At 46.2% G+C, this 18,967-nt stretch overlaps 1 pseudogene across 1 annotated transcript in view; it reads right to left on the minus strand.

Annotated features, from left to right (window-relative positions):
- Positions 1-3,175: 3,175 nt before the first annotated feature.
- LOC149340471 (uncharacterized) overlaps positions 3,176-18,967 on the minus strand; it is a 274,948-nt pseudogene continuing 259,156 nt past the window's right edge. The window contains exons 3-6 of the transcript XR_016283613.1: positions 17,510-17,634; positions 14,995-15,093; positions 8,245-8,270; positions 3,176-3,876 (exon numbers count right to left, since the gene is read on the minus strand). The product of XR_016283613.1 is annotated as an uncharacterized LOC149340471 (transcript). The remainder of the gene's footprint in view (positions 3,877-8,244; positions 8,271-14,994; positions 15,094-17,509; positions 17,635-18,967) is intronic.

Raw genomic sequence — 18,967 nt, forward strand, 5'->3', positions numbered from 1 at the left:
AAAAAAAATAAGTCGATTTACCGAGAAAAGAATTTGAAGTCGTTGTGCACAAGAACAGTGAGGGGGGCACAGCGCGAACAAAAAGTTCGAATAAATGTTCGTACCAAACTGTCACGTGACAAGGGCGTACGAAACAAGTGCGGTATACTGTACGTGCGTTGGTACAGAAGCCGCAGGCGCAACGCACGAAATTCAGGATTCGCAGCAGTCACCAGCAATTGTCCTGAACCGAAGGAGCCTGTACCACCGGGCATGGCTCCTCCGCGTTCATCCTACAGTTCAGGAGTCTTTGAAGAGTATACACCCACGAAGACAGCGTCCGTTTCAAGCATGGGCCAAAGCCGTCAGTTCTCAGGCCTCGCTCGGCCTCCCCTCAGAGGCATCGTCGAAAGACAAGTCTGCGCGTCGTACAAGCCCCTCGTGGAGCGTTCCAGATATGGGCTAGCCTCCTCATCATTGCATCGCCGCTTTACATACCGCCGCGTCTCAGAATGCAGCCCCCGTACTCTCTTACCAGCCCCCTGGCACACACAATAGCCCGTGACAGGCAAGCACGTCGTGCTCGCCGCATGGGCGCCAAGTCCGGCGCACAGCCGTCGAACCTCATCGACGCCGTCGTCATCCGCGGCGCGTCACCGGAGCGCCGCAACCGGTAAAGGAACCCACACACCCACGGACAGCGAGCTGTCAGAGTCGAGAGATTGGAACGTCACGAAGAGAGACACGCAGCAGCACGTAGTACACGCGAGCTCTGCTCCACACACAACCGCTGCTTCGGGGGCGGCCGTGCCAGATGCTGCCTCGCAGTGCAAACAAGCAACCGCGCGCGCGCGCGCTCGTTTGAGCGAAATCACGCTCGCGCGTGTTATGCTATGCCCCCACAGTGCGAGCGAGCGCCGCGCACTGCTAGCGCCTCTGGCATCAGCAGCGGCAACTGCTGTCGCCCGGCACGGCCGCTTGCGTGCCAGTGGTTCCCAGCTTCGTTCGAATCCGTGTCAGCCGCCGTTGCTGCGATGATGTTGCGCGCGCCGTGAGAACGGTGGGAGTTGCCATCGCGCGTCACGTAGGCGACTCTACGGCGGCGAGCCTTTGATCCCGAGGACCTTGCGCGCGCGATACAGTATCGCGCCGACCGCGCCGCGGTAATTGCGTTGCCGACTCCTTGAGGACCCTGACGGCCGCTGCAGGTATACGGGGCGGCGCGCTAGTGTGAGACAGGCCGCGGGGTATCGAGCAGCGCGGCTCTGCGGTCCATTGTGGCATGCAGACTTGAACGCAGTATAGATAGCGGTTAGTCGAACGCGAGAGTTTAAAGAGCACCTATAAGTGACCGCTGCTGGAGGCTCTGTCCTATACACTGCGGGAATTGGCCCGTGTGCTCCCGCATGGTTAGCAGCTGAGATATGCGCCCCTTTTCTCTATTTTCTTTTTTTTTTAGTCGGAATACCAAAGTCAAACCCCTGCCCAATGCGCACAAATCATCTCAGCTGTAGTATGGCGCTATGTTTATCTGTATCCAACACTTCTTGCGCGTCTGTGAGTATTTGAGCTCATCTGTTAACAATTCCGCTTCGTCTACGTTAGCGTGGAAACGTGACGGCAGTTTATTTATTTATTTATTTATTTCAAGTTATCCTCTTGGCCCAGAGGGCATTACACAGGGGGAGTGATGCAGTGAAAAAAAAAAAAAAACAGTGCAACATACGTAACAAACAGTTCGAAAGAATGTAACAGAGACAAAAAATTAACAGAGGCTAATGTTATGGCACAGTATTTCGAGAAGGCGGGATAAATAATAAAAAAAAACGACGTATACAAAAAGACAGGCAAAACTGAATACAGGCGTGAACAGGGGATTATTCCCGGGGCTCGTCTGATAAGCAGACGGTAACGGGGGATAACAATCTAAAAACTAAACAGAAAGCACTGACATTGTATGAGAAACATAGTGCGCGGCATTTTGTATGCTGACGGAGGGAACAAAAAGGAGGGGTGGGGGGATAGAAAAAACGCAGCAACGAAAGTCGTTTTGAAATTGCCCCAAGTTTTAAGCGCTAACCGCATGAAGCGATAATTCGCGGCGCCGTGCCGCTCTGTCGCCGTCGCATTGTTCAGCTCGCATTGTTCAGCAGGGCGGACAGACTTCCGTATGCCAAAAAAGAAAAAAAAAAACAGAAGTGATTTTTATTTATTTTATTTACACAAAATTTTTTCTGCGCGTTGTTCTTGAAAAATAACTAGTGAACGATATAGATGTTATACCATTACTCATTCTTTGAATGTTAACGTTTACGCGAGCAGTATTCATTTCGATACCAGAGGAAACAAGCCGACGGCTTAGATATCGTGCCATGGTATGTCCACGACGGTCAAAGCACCTACCCGGACATTTCACCAGTGGAATTAGTGGCCTTCATTTCTCCGTTCTGGGAAGTGGCTTTGTTCCACCCTCAGGCCCCTCCTCGACAGTTACTACGATACCTCGACAGTCACTATGAATTGTGCTCGTATAGCTACCAACGTGTAGAACGTGGAATTGTGTCAAAACAAGACAGGCTCTAACACGGTGAACGTACAAAGTAGGGGATTACTTGACGCATCACAGACGAAAAAACTTTCCAGTTCTATGTCAGAAATTAGATCTCGCACTATGAGAGCCCGAAAACGGACATTTGGGAAAATGTGCAAAGGCTTTTGGGGGAAGCGACCGCCCCCTCCGCCCCCCCCCCCCCCCGCCCCCCCCTTAGGGCCGCTACTGTCCCTCTCCCTATTGCATTCACTCCCCTTCCTGTCTTCCTTGGGGTGGGGCACGTGAGGAGCAGCAGGCGAGAGAAACGATGGTTCAGCCGATGTTTCCAACCTGCCCCCAATTTAAGTTTTCTCTCTTTCTCTTTGCATCCTGCTTATCTAATAAACACACGAGCAATGCGCACGCAACACATGTCTGTCTCTATTTAGTTTAGCAATAGGATCTAACAAAACTCGGCGTCATAAGTGACGCATCGAGGTGCTACTTAAGAAAGCACTGCACAATTCGCACTGTAGAATACAATCTTTAATACCCGAAGTGTTCATTGGAGAACAACGACACGAAGATCTTTTGATGTGTGCGTTTTAGTTATAGGACAGGCACACGCCAAACGCCAAAAATAAATATTTATTTTGAACGGTGCTCAATGATTCAACATGGGACTTTGTAAGTTCGGCTGTTCGGCTTTGCGCCCGCCCCTTTAGTGAATGAAGCGTGTCGATATTGTTTTGGAAGCAGGTAGGCATCGCGTATTAAGAAGAAACGCAGATGCCTTGTCGTGCAAGCACACTTTATGCTTTATGCACACAGTCACAATACACCTTGCTACAAGATAAAAATAAATAAAACCGCCGGCATCGACCAAGAGTCTCTAAGTATTTCCTCCCGAGGACATGTATACACAGCGGCCTGCAAGATCTATAGAAACTATCGTTTAGAAAATGATCGATTTAGGCCCATGATACCTGGCGCTGCCTGAAGGCTTCCGATGGAATGAACCGCACTTTCACTAGAAAAAAAAAAGAGACAAACAACTTTCCCTGTAGGCTCCCGCAGATCGCCTTTCTTATATGCGAAGAAATAAAACCTCATTACGTGCGCGTAGGTTCCTTTTTCTTTGGTTTTTGTCACTTCGCCATGCTAGCCAGCGCTCCAGGCACTGGTATTTTTTTTCTTCTCGAATTTTTCTTTAGATGGGTGAAGACGATGAAAAGAGTTATTCAAGGAGCGGTGTTCTGTCAGCAGACGCAGGTCATCTGCAGGATTCCTCCGCAAGTGGCCTGGAACCTCTTGAGCTTGGCGCAATGTTCCCAGCACTTCTCCGGGTATAGGGGGCATCCATAACCCTTCAGTGTCGGCTCTGGAAAAAAATTGAGAAGCGCAAAAATGAGTGACATGAGCGTATTAGGCCGGACAGTAAACAGCAAAGAGGGTAACCAGCTATTTTCGGAGTAGCCAGTAAAAACTGTCGAGATTATCAGCAATCCAGCAAGTATGGGAACCAAAGTATGGGAAGCATCGAAGGGTTTCCACGTTACGTCACACCAAGGCGATAAGTTTTACGAGTGATGAAAACTGTCGTGATCATGCAGCTGCCTCCGTGCACGTATTCTTCAAAAAAAAAAAAAGAAAAACCTTAGAACTGATTGTCGTTGAAGCTACTGTCTATCTGCATCAGGCGTTCCTCCACGTCTCGCAATCTCGTATCTTATACATAAAAGATTGCGCAATCTCGTATCTTATACATACAAAGCGGTCCATGCAGGGCAGGTCATCAAATAAAACAGTTCTCTCTCTCTCACCCTCTAAGGACGCAGTGTTCTTGCGCGGAAAAAAGGGGTCGCAGTGGCCAGGTATCGAAACCGCTCCTGACCGTTAGGTCAGCAGCAGAGCGCCACAACCGCTAAGCCAGCGTCTCGAGTTGCCTTAACTGAACCAGGCGAGTCATTGTTCCTCTGAGCCCTCGTCGCTTTCCGAGAAACAATGACACCAACACACCGCCATTTAAGTTTTGTGCTTACAGGCATCTCCTGAGAATCTCTTGTCCTCGATCACGACGTTTTTCAGAAATCCCTCGAAAGTGTGTGTACCAACTCGGATAGGCCCGGCATACAGGGCACGTGCTACAGACTTTCTGCCGTTCCGCCGGGCAGTTGGCGTGTCCTTTCGCCATCGCGCTGTCTCCTCTTACCCGCAGCAGCAGAAGCGGCTGGTATGTGGAACGACAGCCAAGAGCGCCCGGCATGTGGGCCGAGGGCCAGAGGAGGAGGCGGCTGCTCAAACACGAACGCGGAGTCTCCCCAAGCGTCCTGCCCCGCCAGCGCTGGAGACGCGCATACGTTCACTGAATGCAGTTGCATGCAGCGCCAGCTTCGTGTAGTGGCTTTCCGCCCGTCTAGGATAGCAGGCTCATCAATCGTTTATCATTTCACTGCCGTGCCAGGCTTTTAATCATGTCCTTCCGTGGTGCCTGTCTTGTGTCGAGCAAACTTGGCACAGCTAGCATGGCTTTCAAGTGAGAAGGGGTGGGGAAATGTGAGAATAGCTCGCTTCTTCTTATTTTGCTGTGCTTTTGTTTTTGTTTTTACCTTACTGCAGCGCTCTTAATATGCAAGTGTCTGCCTCCGCCTCCTAGCGATGGAGTAGCTTGAACTGCCTCCCTTGTGACGTGAATCTTGTCAGCTCTTGGCTTCCTCGAAGCTTGCCGCCGCTTTCACAAGCGATTACGAGTTCCGTTCCGGTGTGCCAAGGCCTGTACTCTTCCCATTCAACGTATCTTACGGGAGGAAAAGCTACCCTACGCGCGAAAAGCGATCTGGACGCATCGGCGTCATCCCTGTCAACGGTGGCCTCATTTCGAACTATCGAACATGCGATTTTCACCCCACGGAAGTAGTCCCGAGACACCGGTTGATAAGCCGGCTATCGTTATCGGGTTGTCGCTCAAGCAATGTGGAGACTTTTCATTCACATTTTTCCGGAACAAATTCGGCTCCCCTTGTAGGCTGTAGGTACTCTGTTATTCCGAGGCCCATAACCTGTAGTAAACAGTGCTTGCGGGTTTGCCAAAAACGCGTCAATAGAAACCGCAGGCCATAAGCTTCCATAGAACTGCTGAGATCCGGGACGAGTATTCTTCGATATATTTCCGAGACCTAACTCCAGACAAGCATCGGAAGAAACGCTGGCCAGTGAGGCTTACTTTGCATCGTCTTTTCCGAAGGTCAGGCAATAAATAGTTCCGCACAAATCGCTAGATTTCACATTTCATTAAGAGTAAACAAATTAATAAAACGATACATCAGCGACAAACTGTGTTTTTCTAAGCGGCTAACGTAGGAGCGCTTTGACTAACCAGACAAATAACCACCAATCGAGTAACCAGAGCTCCACAACTTGAGTATCGCCACAACCACCGAACCAATCGCGGATTCCGCGCGAAAATCGCTCACACAAATACGATCTAAATTTCGAGCAACCTCTGTCACCACGTGTCTGTTGCCAAGGCGATCAAAGCAGCCTCTAATTAAATTTCGGAGCTCCAGCAGTGTTAAGTGATATACAGTGGCGCAGTAAGCAGCAATACGCAAGGAAAACACACGGGAAGAGGAAGTGGACTGTACAGGTGCAAATTGTCCCGTCCACATGTAAAGTCAACTGCACCTATGCCGCGCATCAATTCTTAGTGGCCTTGTTATTTTTCTTTGCTCAATATTTACACTCTCTCTCCACTGTGATTGTCCCGTAAGGTATGTGATGGACTAGTTTCTTAAAATGGCCCTAGTTCCACACTATCATCGCAGGTACACCGCTTTTTATCCTTCGTCTTTTCTCTTTTGTGGCCGCGCCTTTCGTTTATTCCGCTAATATTACAAAAACAGAAGTTCCACATCAACTCCACGTGCGCCTTTCGCGTGCCCAATCAGCTCCCAAATATAATCCATCAGCGTTAAAACGCTGCCAACCACGCCCGTCACGGCACTGCATACACGTGGGCTGGAATTCCCCAACATTCCGCAGTTCCACAACACTCTGTAGTTCCACTACACTGCGTTGCTAGCCCTTATAAAAATGCTCTACAGACTTTCTATAGACTTCTTACAGACTCTATTGTTTTTGCATAATAGATACATTAGTCTATTCATAGTCTATAGACTGTCTATAGATGAACGCCTACTAAAAGAGTACAGCCGTCTGCATATTGTATACAGACTGCACAAAGGATTTGTATTGTCTATAGAAAGTCTATAAACTTCCCTGACGGAAGTCTATGGAGAGTCTATAAACTTTCTAAAGAAATTTTTGTTAGGGCTCCACGAGTAGAACATCCCCGTTCACGCGCTTCGCACCATCGCATCACATCACTTTATTAACTTTAAGACCCTCCATTTCGAGGGTATTCTACAAGACAACGTCACAATCTTACAATCACCCCTTTCACCCAGCGTAATAACTGCTTTAAATATTCTTTTTTTCCGCGAACAGTAACGGAGTGGAATCAACTTACTAACGACGAAGTCCTACAGCTATCTGTAACATCATTTATCGGCAACCTCAGTACACAATAATGTCCTCTGTCATGCATTCCCGTTTCCAATTTTTTATGACCTGACTTTAATATTGTGATCGTTTTGGTGCTCTTTCTTCATTTAATTAATTCCCTGTTGACCATGTTCACTGATGACTTGATAGTAGTGTATTTATATGCCCCAAACCTTATTGTACTTTTTTGCTGTGTTACGTCATTGAGCCTTTCATTTTTGCTGTTGTGTTTTTGTTGCTTATTATTAATTTGTGGCCTTTGTACTTTTTTTTTCTTAATATTTGTACTTACCTATTTTCTGTATGCTCACCCTGCGAAAATCCCTTCCTGGGATTGCAGTATTAATAAATAAATAAATAAATAATTACATAAAGGGCGGGTGAAGGAATAAACGCAAGCCTGCGTACAAAAAATATTCGGGTTGAATATGGATGGCATACAGTTCGCAAGTGTGGATGGGCAGGTGGTTGCAGTGACGTCATCTGGACAGCCATTCCAGTCTACGGCTGTGGCCGCACCGTCAGCGCTGCGCTGAATTAAAGCGCAAAGCAGCGGCGGCTCGAGGCAGAAGCAACACTGTGCCACGCGCCGAGCGCGTGAGTGAGCGCGCGCGATCCTCTCAAGGGCGATGCCGAGCAAACACCCTCGGCGACACCGCGCGGACGGCCCACGGTCGCCGCAATAGCAGCCTCGTTCGAACGTTTCTCCGTCGAGTAGCTGCGCATAACAACGGGGTCGCTGGCGCTGCGAAAACAATCCGTCCGAGAGCACTCGGATTTCTGTTTGCCGCAACCAACGACCGACGTCTCCTTGACACAACGGCGCTTCCTCGCCTCCACTTCGCCGACGGAATTTCTGCCGTTTTCTCTTTGCTCTCGGGAAACAACGCAACGAAATGAGCAAATAGAAAGAAGATTCACTAAATGGGAGAGCAAAATAAATAAGTTACTCTTTGATGCCGCGTAAAACGTATACGCTTATTCGATGGCGATTGAGTAAGCGTCCACTGAACCGCACCTCAAAGCAGTACACGTGAGGGTCCAGGCCAGCCGTGAAGATTTCGCGTGAAAGTGACGGTTGCAGCCGAGCAAAACCCAAGGGAAAGGGAAACTTGCATAATTTTCCATTCTTCATCACGCGCGCCACGATCTGCAATCCCAGCTCGATATACTACGCTCGGGTGACCAGCCCTTGTATCTGTCCAGAATTCACACCCCGCTGCGCTCGCCGTGAACACCAGGGAAAAAAAAATGGATAGAGATGGGAGTGAGCCGTTTCTCTTTCGTGCGAGTCTTGCACGCAGGCGACGATGCGAGTGAACGTGCGTGAATGCATGCGGAGAACCGCTTGCGTGGTAGCCGCGGCGGCGTTGTAGCCGCCTCGCTCGTACTGGCAACTGCGAACGAGATCCTCGCGATGGCACGCCAAAGCATGCTTGAGCGAGGCCTCGTTGCTTTCGCATTTCGCTCCAGCTCTTGGCAGAATGAGCACGGTGAGGAATGAGAACTGCTCGCAGGCTTCTTTCAAGGGAATGAAGCCCTGCTGGCTTCGAAGCAGGAGATGGCGCTGGGGCGACAAGGAGGAGCTGACGTCACAGGAGTGGCATGGGAAGTGCGTGGCCTGCTGTGACATTGTGGGAGAATGTAACTTTCTTTCTTTCTTTCTTTCTTCCTTTCTTTCTTTCTTTCTTTCTTTCTTTCTTTCTTTCTTTCCTTCTTTCTTTCTTTCTTTCTTTCTTTCGTTCTTTCTTTCTTTCTTTCTTTCTTTCCTTCTTTCTTTCTTTCCTTCTTTCCTTCTTTCTTTCTTTCGTTCTTTCTTTCTTGCTTGCTTGCTTTCTCTTTCTTCCTTCCTTTCTTTCTTTCTTTCTTTCTTTCTCTTTCTTTCTTGCTTGCTTTCTCTCTCTTTATTTCCTTCTTTCTTTCTTTCTTCCGTTCTTTCTTTCTTCCTTTCTTTCTTCCATTCTTTCTTTCTTCCTTTCTTTCTTCCATTCGTTCTCTCTTTCTTTCCTTCTTCCTTTCTTTCTTTCTTTCCTTCTTTCTCTTTCTTTCTTACTTGCTTTCTCTCTCTCTCTCTCTTTCTTTCTTGCTTGCTTGCTTTCTTCCTTTCTTTCTTTCTTCCTTTCTTCCTTTCTTTCCTTCTTTCTTTCTTTCCTTCTTTCTTTCTTTCCTTCTTTCCTTCTTTCTTTCTTTCGTTCTTTCTTTCTTGCTTGCTTGCTTTCTCTTTCTTCCTTTCTTTCTTTCTTTCTTTCTTTCTCTTTCTTTCTTGCTTGCTTTCTCTCTCTTTATTTCCTTCTTTCTTTCTTTCTTCCGTTCTTTCTTTCTTCCTTTCTTTCTTCCATTCTTTCTTTCTTCCTTTCTTTCTTCCATTCTTTCTCTCTTTCTTTCCTTCTTCCTTTCTTTCTTCCTTTCTTTCTTTCCTTCTTTCTCTTTCTTTCTTACTTGCTTTCTCTCTCTCTCTCTCTTTCTTTCTTGCTTGCTTGCTTTCTTCCTTTCTTTCTTTCTTCCTTTCTTCCTTTCTTTCCTTCTTTCTTTCTTTCCTTCTTTCTTTCTTTCCTTCTTTCCTTCTTTCTTTCTTTCGTTCTTTCTTTCTTGCTTGCTTGCTTTCTCTTTCTTCCTTTCTTTCTTTCTTTCTTTCTCTTTCTTTCTTGCTTGCTTTCTCTCTCTTTATTTCCTTCTTTCTTTCTTTCTTCCGTTCTTTCTTTCTTCCTTTCTTTCTTCCATTCTTTCTTTCTTCCTTTCTTTCTTCCATTCTTTCTCTCTTTCTTTCTTCCTTTCTTTCTTTCCTTCTTTCTCTTTCTTTCTTACTTGCTTTCTCTCTCTCTCTCTCTTTCTTGCTTGCTTGCTTGCTTTCTTCCTTTCTTTCTTTCTTCCTTTCTTCCTTTCTTTCCTTCTTTCTTTCTTTCCTTCTTTCTTTCTTTCCTTCTTTCTTTCTTTCGTTCTTTCTTTCTTTCGTTCTTTCTTTCTTGCTTGCTTGCTTTCTCTTTCTTCCTTTCTTTCTTTCTTTCTTTCTTTCTCTTTCTTTCTTGCTTGCTTTCTCTCTCTTTATTTCCTTCTTTCTTTCTTTCTTCCGTTCTTTCTTTCTTCCTTTCTTTCTTCCATTCTTTCTTTCTTCCTTTCTTTCTTCCATTCTTTCTCTCTTTCTTTCCTTCTTCCTTTCTTTCTTCCTTTCTTTCTTTCCTTCTTTCTCTTTCTTTCTTACTTGCTTTCTCTCTCTCTCTCTCTTTCTTTCTTGCTTGCTTGCTTTCTTCCTTTCTTTCTTTCTTCCTTTCTTCCTTTCTTTCCTTCTTTCTTTCTTTCCTTCTTTCTTTCTTTCCTTCTTTCCTTCTTTCTTTCTTTCGTTCTTTCTTTCTTGCTTGCTTGCTTTCTCTTTCTTCCTTTCTTTCTTTCTTTCTTTCTTTCTCTTTCTTTCTTGCTTGCTTTCTCTCTCTTTATTTCCTTCTTTCTTTCTTTCTTCCGTTCTTTCTTTCTTCCTTTCTTTCTTCCATTCTTTCTTTCTTCCTTTCTTTCTTCCATTCTTTCTCTCTTTCTTTCCTTCTTCCTTTCTTTCTTCCTTTCTTTCTTTCCTTCTTTCTCTTTCTTTCTTACTTGCTTTCTCTCTCTCTCTCTCTCTTTCTTTCTTGCTTGCTTGCTTTCTTCCTTTCTTTCTTTCTTCCTTTCTTCCTTTCTTTCCTTCTTTCTTTCTTTCCTTCTTTCTTTCTTTCCTTCTTTCCTTCTTTCTTTCTTTCGTTCTTTCTTTCTTGCTTGCTTGCTTTCTCTTTCTTCCTTTCTTTCTTTCTTTCTTTCTCTTTCTTTCTTGCTTGCTTTCTCTCTCTTTATTTCCTTCTTTCTTTCTTTCTTCCGTTCTTTCTTTCTTCCTTTCTTTCTTCCATTCTTTCCTTCTTCCTTTCTTTCTTCCTTTCTTTCTTTCCTTCTTTCTCTTTCTTTCTTACTTGCTTTCTCTCTCTCTCTTTCTTTCTTGCTTGCTTGCTTTCTTCCTTTCTTTCTTTCTTCCTTTCTTCCTTTCTTTCCTTCTTTCTTCCTTTATTTCTTTCTTCATTTCTTTCTTTTTTTGATGGTTTGTGGAGGCAGCATTAAAATATGTTTTCCCCGCGAAGTCCATTACATGAGGCAGTCCTTGCGTGTGAATCTGTGCTAAACGCGGTACAGTTCAGGATAGAGGTTTCTCACCCAGCGCCAAAATTCCGGCGAACAACTGTTCCTTTCACTTTTCCGCCATACTATCGTGACTCGCTATAGACTTGCGGAGCGATTGCGCGCTGCGCTACTAGCATCGAAGGCTGTATATTCTAACACAGATAGCGAATGAAAAAAAAATATCTTTAGTTTATGGTCATTAAGCTAATTTGTCGCCACGCAATACGCCCACTTGTTGCACACATTATGCCCCCAGGTCCTCCAGAAGTTCCCTCTGCATTACTGAATGCAGAAACACAATGAGCTCTATACATATCAGTCGCGGCTTGCTGGATGCACCACTGAGCACGTCAACGTCCTCACGAAGGATGAAAATTTGGCGAAATTCCTTCACGTACGACATACAGCAAAAAAAAAAAGAAAAACAGGGAAAAAAACAAAAACGGAGTACAGTCCCCGAACACAACCCAGCCACTCAGCATTTAGTTAGGCATGCCGAGCAAGTTATGCGCAAGGGCATATGCGTTACGTGGATAAGCACAGGCACAAAAGGTCAGTTCCATACAAAGGAGATGATGCGAAGCGTGACTATCAGATCCTTATTCCAGTGCATTCGACTATGGTTGTTTCATGGTTGCGCGTCCAGTGATGCAAGTCAGCAAACAGGACAACTGGTTTGTGAGGCTACTCAGACTGGCTTAGAGTTCACATCCCTGCCCCCTCCGTCTCTACCACCGCTCGAAAGCCCGCACGGTCCGCATGACGATGTTAACGTCCGCTGATACGCCTTTTCTATCCTATGCCATAGCAATTTCCATTACCAATGCCATACTGCAAGTTGGGATTACCGTACCCTTCGGTCAGCGCATACGTATATGTAGCGCTTCGTTTCGCTTCGATCGTTATACGCCTTGGCTGACCGGGTACATCATGCACGGTCATACCGGCGGCGAGAAAGAGAGAGAGACAAGCAAAGATACGGACATTCTTGAAAAAAATAAATAAAAACGCAGCGTTCAGTTTCGCCTTGTAGCTTTTACTCCTTGCCGTTATAATTTCCGACGCAATACACGTCGAACTCATCTGGAGAACACAGCCTTACCTACTGTATAGACAAAAGGGTTATTTCAGACGATACAAACGCGGTGGCAGCGCGCATCCTCAGAGACAGCGCTCTCCTTGTCTCTATCTTCATTTCGGTCGCTATCTTTTCTCCATCTCTCTTTTGACTCTCTCCTCTCTCTCTCTTTCTCTCTCTCTCCTCTTCCTTTTCTCTTTCTCTCTTTTTTTTACGCGATAGAAGGGTCCGCATCAGCGGAAAGTCGTCGTGCGAGGAGAAGCAACCTAGATGGGCCACATAGGTCACGTGACCTTGTGGCATCATTGAATTAATGATTGTTCGCGAGAGGTTGCTCGGCAAGAGTAACCTGGGTCTCACAAGCTTTATCGGTAGCTGTGTTTGAAACAGCCACTGTCTTGTTGTTTGGGCAAACGACTTCTTTTATAGCTACGTACGCATTCGCCGAGAGCGCCGTGCGTCCGCCTGTTCTGTAGACTCGGATCATACCTCTTAGTTTGGTTTGTCCACGAGGCGGTTGTCGAGCGTACAAAAAGGACTGCATGTAGTAATTCTTCGAGCAAAAGTTGTAAGTTCTGCGCTGCGTGTCCTCCTTACTCTCTCCGCGTTGCATTGCGCGGTTTTTAAAACGAACGAAATGCACCAACTAGCCCGCCAGAAGAAACTTGCTGTCAACTACGAAGTGCTTTTGTACATTCGCATTCTTCAGGCTGTTGCTTTACGAGCAAGACACTTATTCAGCCATCCTTCTCCTTTGCAAGGACCAATTGTATAGTGTTGGCGCTTTCCGGGGTCACTTTGTTGCGGCACCAAGCACTCTTGTCTGACACGCTCTTGTCCGCTACGTTCACTGAGGAGCGCATGTAACGCTGCTTCCTTCTTGGAGTGTTTGCGTCCGTCAGCCGTGGACAACGCTCGTCATTCATGGCGCCTGCTTTCCAACTGTCTAGGAGGTCAATTGCAGCGACGAGGCCCCTCTTTCAAGACGGCTCATCGGAGGCCAAGTTGGTCTCGACATTCAAGACGCCTCTTTCTGTCGACCTTGGCTTCTCGCAGTGGTCGCGCCGCGGTTGCCAAACTACGCAACAACCGCCGTTGAGACAGCCCTGATCAAAAACCCTTTCAACAGCAGCGCCCAAGAAAGCCTTAAAAAAAGAGAAAACATTTACTTAGCCCCTAACTGAGGAACCACATTTACTGCATAGATAAGAAAAGCAACGTACAGTATTTCGCTTGGGAAAAGGCAACGTAGAAGCAAGTTTCTTTCAATGGCAAGTAGAGAAAGAGAGAAAAAATAAAACTTCAACGAGGGGAAAAGTGGGTTGGTCTGCTGAAAAAATAACAAGGGGAAAACCACCATAAAATCAATACTGGTGTCTTCACTAAGGTTTCCTATCGATCACATTCTATTCTGATGGGCATAACAAGTCGGCTTCAAAGCCGGGCATTACAAGAATTGTATGCACCACTATATCCGAGGCCCTACCACACCGATGTGGTAATCATCATCCTCATCAGCAGCAGCAGAAGCATGATTACGCCCGCTGCAGGGCAAAGGCCTCTCCCATGTCTCTCCAAGTAACCCTGTTCTTTGCCAGCTGCGGCCACCGTATCCCCGCAAATTTCTTAATCTCATCCGCCCACCTGACTTTCTGCCGCCCCCTGCTAAGCTTGTCTTCTCTTGGAATCCACTCGGTTACCCTTAAGGACGAGCGGTTATCTTGCCTTCGCATTGCATGCCCTGCCCAAGCCCATTTATAATCATCGATCTGTAAGGCTGATTCTCGCTCGTCAGCAAATCGAGTGAGAAATATTGAATCGCCGTCATACGCTTTTTTTTTTTTTCTCGAAGGCTTTATTTGTCCGCCAGGCACTGAACCTTCTCAAAGTTCTCTATAGTTGTAACTTCCTCTGAGCGCAAAAATGAATATTTCGCTTAGGCAGACAACAGGAACACACACCCGAGTCTGCATGATTTACACTGTCGGATTTTATGGTTGGAGAATCTTACCGCCGTACCGAAGGAAACGGTTAGAAAGACAGCTTTACCCACACTTCGCACTTTGGTTGCAAAAAATCTTTACCAACTCTTTGCAATTCGGTTACAACTGTGTCTTGCTGTAACATGCCTCTAATGGCCACGTAATACGTAGAATCAGTGATTTTTCCAGCCCCACCAAAAGTATCAAGAACTGCGTTTGCACTCAGGAGAGTACCAACAGGGAATTTTCACTGACATCAAGCGCCTTCTTCCGTAGCGATATCACCAGACAGGGAGTAAAATTACCGCCTTCTCAAAGGTTACGGAGGCTGTTCCAACAAAGCTTAACGATATTCACAAAATACGCAAAAAAAAATAACAATACTCGCGACGCTGCGACCTACCAAGCTGTTGACCATGTCGTGTCCTGAGCTTAAATCCATTCCTCCCTATTGTAGGTACAATTATAAACAAATTAAACGCGAACAACAGAACCGAAATGCCAACACAAAGACACGAACATATTAGCTGTGTTTGGGGAGAAGCGAGTCTAACACTTCTAAAGGAGTGTCTTTGAGCATCCGAAGTGTAATTAACCAGCGCTAGTATTACTGAGCATAGCCCGGCGAAGATATCCTCATATCTACGAGCGTATTTCAGTTGTCTTGTTCACGATTCATTTGTATACCTTTTTGCGAGAAATTCAATGAAGAGTCTTACCATCGTCACCGTAGCTCCCGACCTCTGAAGAGTCCAAGTTCGAGTTGGACTTGAAATCTGAGTTCAGGAAATCACTCGAGAATAGGCAACCGGCGTCGATGTGCTGTACTGAAGGGAGCAATAAAAAGAGAAAATCGCGAAGAGGTTAAAGAAAACAGTGAGGAAGAGAACACATTTGGTGACGGGCTGCCGAATGTAACGTAACGCGTCACGGCACTGGAGCTACAACATGAAAGGAAACAGTCAGTTTGCGAACAACAAAGAATTCTGTTATTTCTGCGCTATACAGAGGTTAAAAATGTTTAATAGTTATTTTAAGTCAAGAAAGAAATTACTTTAAAATAAGTAAAAAGCGTGCTTGCTACTCCATACCTGAGAAGTACTATTTGGTTGAATGCTCATAATGACGACGAGGCACTACGAAAAATGCACTAAACATCCATGCACAGCGCATGTTGAATTATTTTGCTTTTATTCGTTCTTAGCATAACAGTGCAGAAAGAAAACCGTATTTGCAAAATTCCTTGTAAAGTGTGCTGTGCAGTCCTCCAGCATGGTATAGAATGAGTGGTGGACGTTCCGACTAAAACGGGGAAATCTCACGGCGTTGATGTAATTTGCGTCAAAGCGACAAAAACAGGGAACGTTTAAAACGCGTCAGAAAAAAAATGGCTCGGTTTTAATGCAGTTAAACCGAGTACACGTGCGAAAGCATGTGTTTAGACTGGTTGGCTGGTAGTTCTGCTTGGCTGGGTCGTCGACACGACTGGCGACGATATTAGACTCCGGTTAAGCTCTGATCGAGGTTAAGCTTATCTGATATGTTCGCGCCGCAGATGGAAGCTAAAGAAGACTATGATGTGCAATGCACAGTGCAAGAGTGTGTTACAGTTTATCACGAGGAGTGATTGGTTGTGGTGATAGCATAGTGCTCTCGTGCAGTGGCCAGCAGAGCTGATCTGTTCGCGCCGCTGGGATTCGATACCCAGTCAAGGAAATATTTTTTCTTATTTACTAAAGGTCAGGGTCAAGGCTTCAGCGATGTCCCGGCTTTTGCCATTTTAGTCGTGAAGTAGAGCGTTCACTCTAAAAAAATGATGATGATGATGATGATGATGATGAATTTTAATGGCGCAGGGTCAGCCTTCGCCAAAGAGCGCCATGACTCAAGGTATTTTTCCTTTACGCAAGGTGGGGTCAAAGACCTATTTTCCAAGTATTTCGCCCCAGAGGAGCCGCACACCAGGCCAGGGGAAAGCTTGTACCCATTGTATCACCGGTGGATGCCTGGCAGCTTTAGGGATCGAACGGAGAAAAAAAAGAGCCACTACTATCTTTTTGTTCAAAAATGCTGAGTGCAGCTTGCTACCGTGGCGCACAGATTGTTTCACAGAAACCAATTTTACAAAGATCTCGCGGAGGAGTCCCGATAATAGCGATGCCAATGCATTTGCGGAAACAATACCTTGACGCGCTGACTGCGTGGAGAAACGCAATTATGTGGAGGTTTTCGCCGGAGCTAATTACGTTCGACAAGTCTTCGTTTCCAGGTTCTTACACCGGTGCCTTCTACCCGTTATTGTCCAAAGACAGACTGAAAACTAAACATGTTGACAGAATTGTCCATCTGATTCATGGTTTAGGTTTGGTTTTGGTTTATTGGGGTTTAACGTCCCGAAGCAACTCAGGTTATGAGGGACACCATAGTGAAGGGCTCCGGAAATTTAGACCACGTGGGGTTCTTTAACGTGCACTGACATCGCACAGCACACGGGCCTCTAGAATTTCGCCTTCATCAAAATTCGGCCGCCGCGGCCGGGATCGAACCCGCGTCTTTCGGGTCAGCAGCCGAGCGCCGTAACCACTTAGCCACCGCGGAGGGGCTGTCCATCTGATTGAGTTTGATAACTTACAACAAATCGCGAGACGGTTGGAGATGTCCCGAGATGGGTTTGATCTGTACGCTACGCGCGTACAGTGCTGTGCACTTGCAGTGCCAATTTCTTGTAACGAACATACATGTGAAATCTCCTTATTGTTGTCCTTCGTTAACCACGGAAACTCCACCGTTAGCAATAACCGGCACATCCTCAGTTTGTGTCACCATCAAACGGCACACGATCGAGTCAGCATAACACAGCTTGCTTTCAACGAGACCCTTAAGAATGAAGGGTAACGCGAGGGATGTTGCGATGGGGACGCAGATACAGAGAAGTAAAGGACACACATCTTCATCACGTAACGCCCTGCCCACCGCTTTCACAAGGCCGCTCGCTGTAACTAGTACATGCTTATTAGGAAACCTGCTCAGACAGGAGGAGCGAAATTCGGCCTATCGTTTCGTCGAAAGGTCTGTCTATATAGCTAACACCACCGTTTCATCATCGCCATCACCTGCGGAACGAAGGACTTCGATTACACCTCCTGCGATGACCTCTGATTACCACCGACTGCCGCCAACACGGGAGTCGTACTGTTCGCAGTCATTTCTTATCCGTTTGCGACCATCGAATCGTACACTTACTTAAACAGAGGAGTGCAACTGCCAAGCAGCACAGTCGCACCGCTGACGTCATCGTCTGTTTGCAGGCTGCGCCGTGGTTGCGTCACTGAACCGCTATGATGCTGCTGCGATTCACTCGAAGAGCACTGAAATTGAAGTAAGCGCAATCGTAAAAGCTCCAATATGAATCATCATACATAAGCAACTACTGCAAAACCTTAATAGTTAACCACCCTTCTTTCATGCCGTGTGATGTCAACGGTAAGAGTGTCGCTTAGATCCTAAGCGTGTTTATTAAGCTTGACCCGGCCAGGCAAGAACTGAGCGCACGGGCGTTGATGTTGATGCAGAAAACAACAGTGATTGTGCAACCGTTCGCTGTTTCTCGTTTGCCTGTTCAGCGAGCGTGTTACTTGAACCAAGACTTTCTTGCAATTTTCTACAAAAAAATGTGTGCAGGAATGGAGGAAGCAGTGCTCAGAGATCACCGCCGCTTAGATTCATGAAGGCGCGGTACTCCCTGAGTAATATGCACCAAAGGCAATAAGGCGCGACATCATCTCTCGCACTCCTCCCTACGTCACGTTCACGCCAAGTGCGTCAGATCACAGCCACTTAGGACCATGATAAGTCGAGCTTCGCTATAACAAAACTGTTTATAACGAAATAATGGATATAACCAAGGAATGGCAATTCCACTTGGAAGCTCGGTCAACATGGGCTATAACGAAGCCATGGCTATAACGAAGTAATCGCCGGGCCCCTCAAACTTCGTTATAACGAAGTTAAACTGTTAACACGGTATAGACGGAGTAATACACACCAAAGGCAACACTGGTGCGACAGCATCTTTCGTATTCATCGCACCGCCTCCTTTCTGTCACGTCCGTGAGGTCTCTATTACATACACACCCTGCCCACACCACGCACGCAGTGCATACGTAGTAAATTACATCATGCCGTGCTCGATACAAGTCTTCCTCCAAATGGGGGGCGCCGGTCGCAACACGTATCTGCTAGCATCTTATCGCGTTTCGATTCGATGCGGGACCAAGCGCCCGCTGGCAATGCTCGGTTCTCTTCGAAATCCTGCTTCGCGTTTTGCGAAGAATATTTTCCTTATTGATTCTTTGATTCTTTCACTTCATAGGCATTTGTCACTACTGCTTATGATGTCAACGCTTGAGGCAACGTATGACGAGATATCCAAGGCGGTGGCAACCAATGGAAACTATTTGATTCGTGAATATATATATATATATATATATATATATATATATATATATATATATATATATATATATATATATATATATATATATATATATATATATATATAAACACACACACATCGTCGGCATCCTTACTTTTTCTTTCATGTGTTTGTACTCGCACGAGACCAGAAAGTCGCAGATTTCTACACAGATATCGCCGCAGAACAAGCACTAAGGTGTGTAGAGAAATTGAGAAAATCGCGTC

The sequence above is a fragment of the Amblyomma mixtum genome, chromosome 6 (assembly GCF_055824585.1).
Source record: "Amblyomma mixtum isolate Tamu chromosome 6, ASM5582458v1, whole genome shotgun sequence".
Lineage (NCBI taxonomy): Eukaryota > Metazoa > Arthropoda > Arachnida > Ixodida > Ixodidae > Amblyomma > Amblyomma mixtum.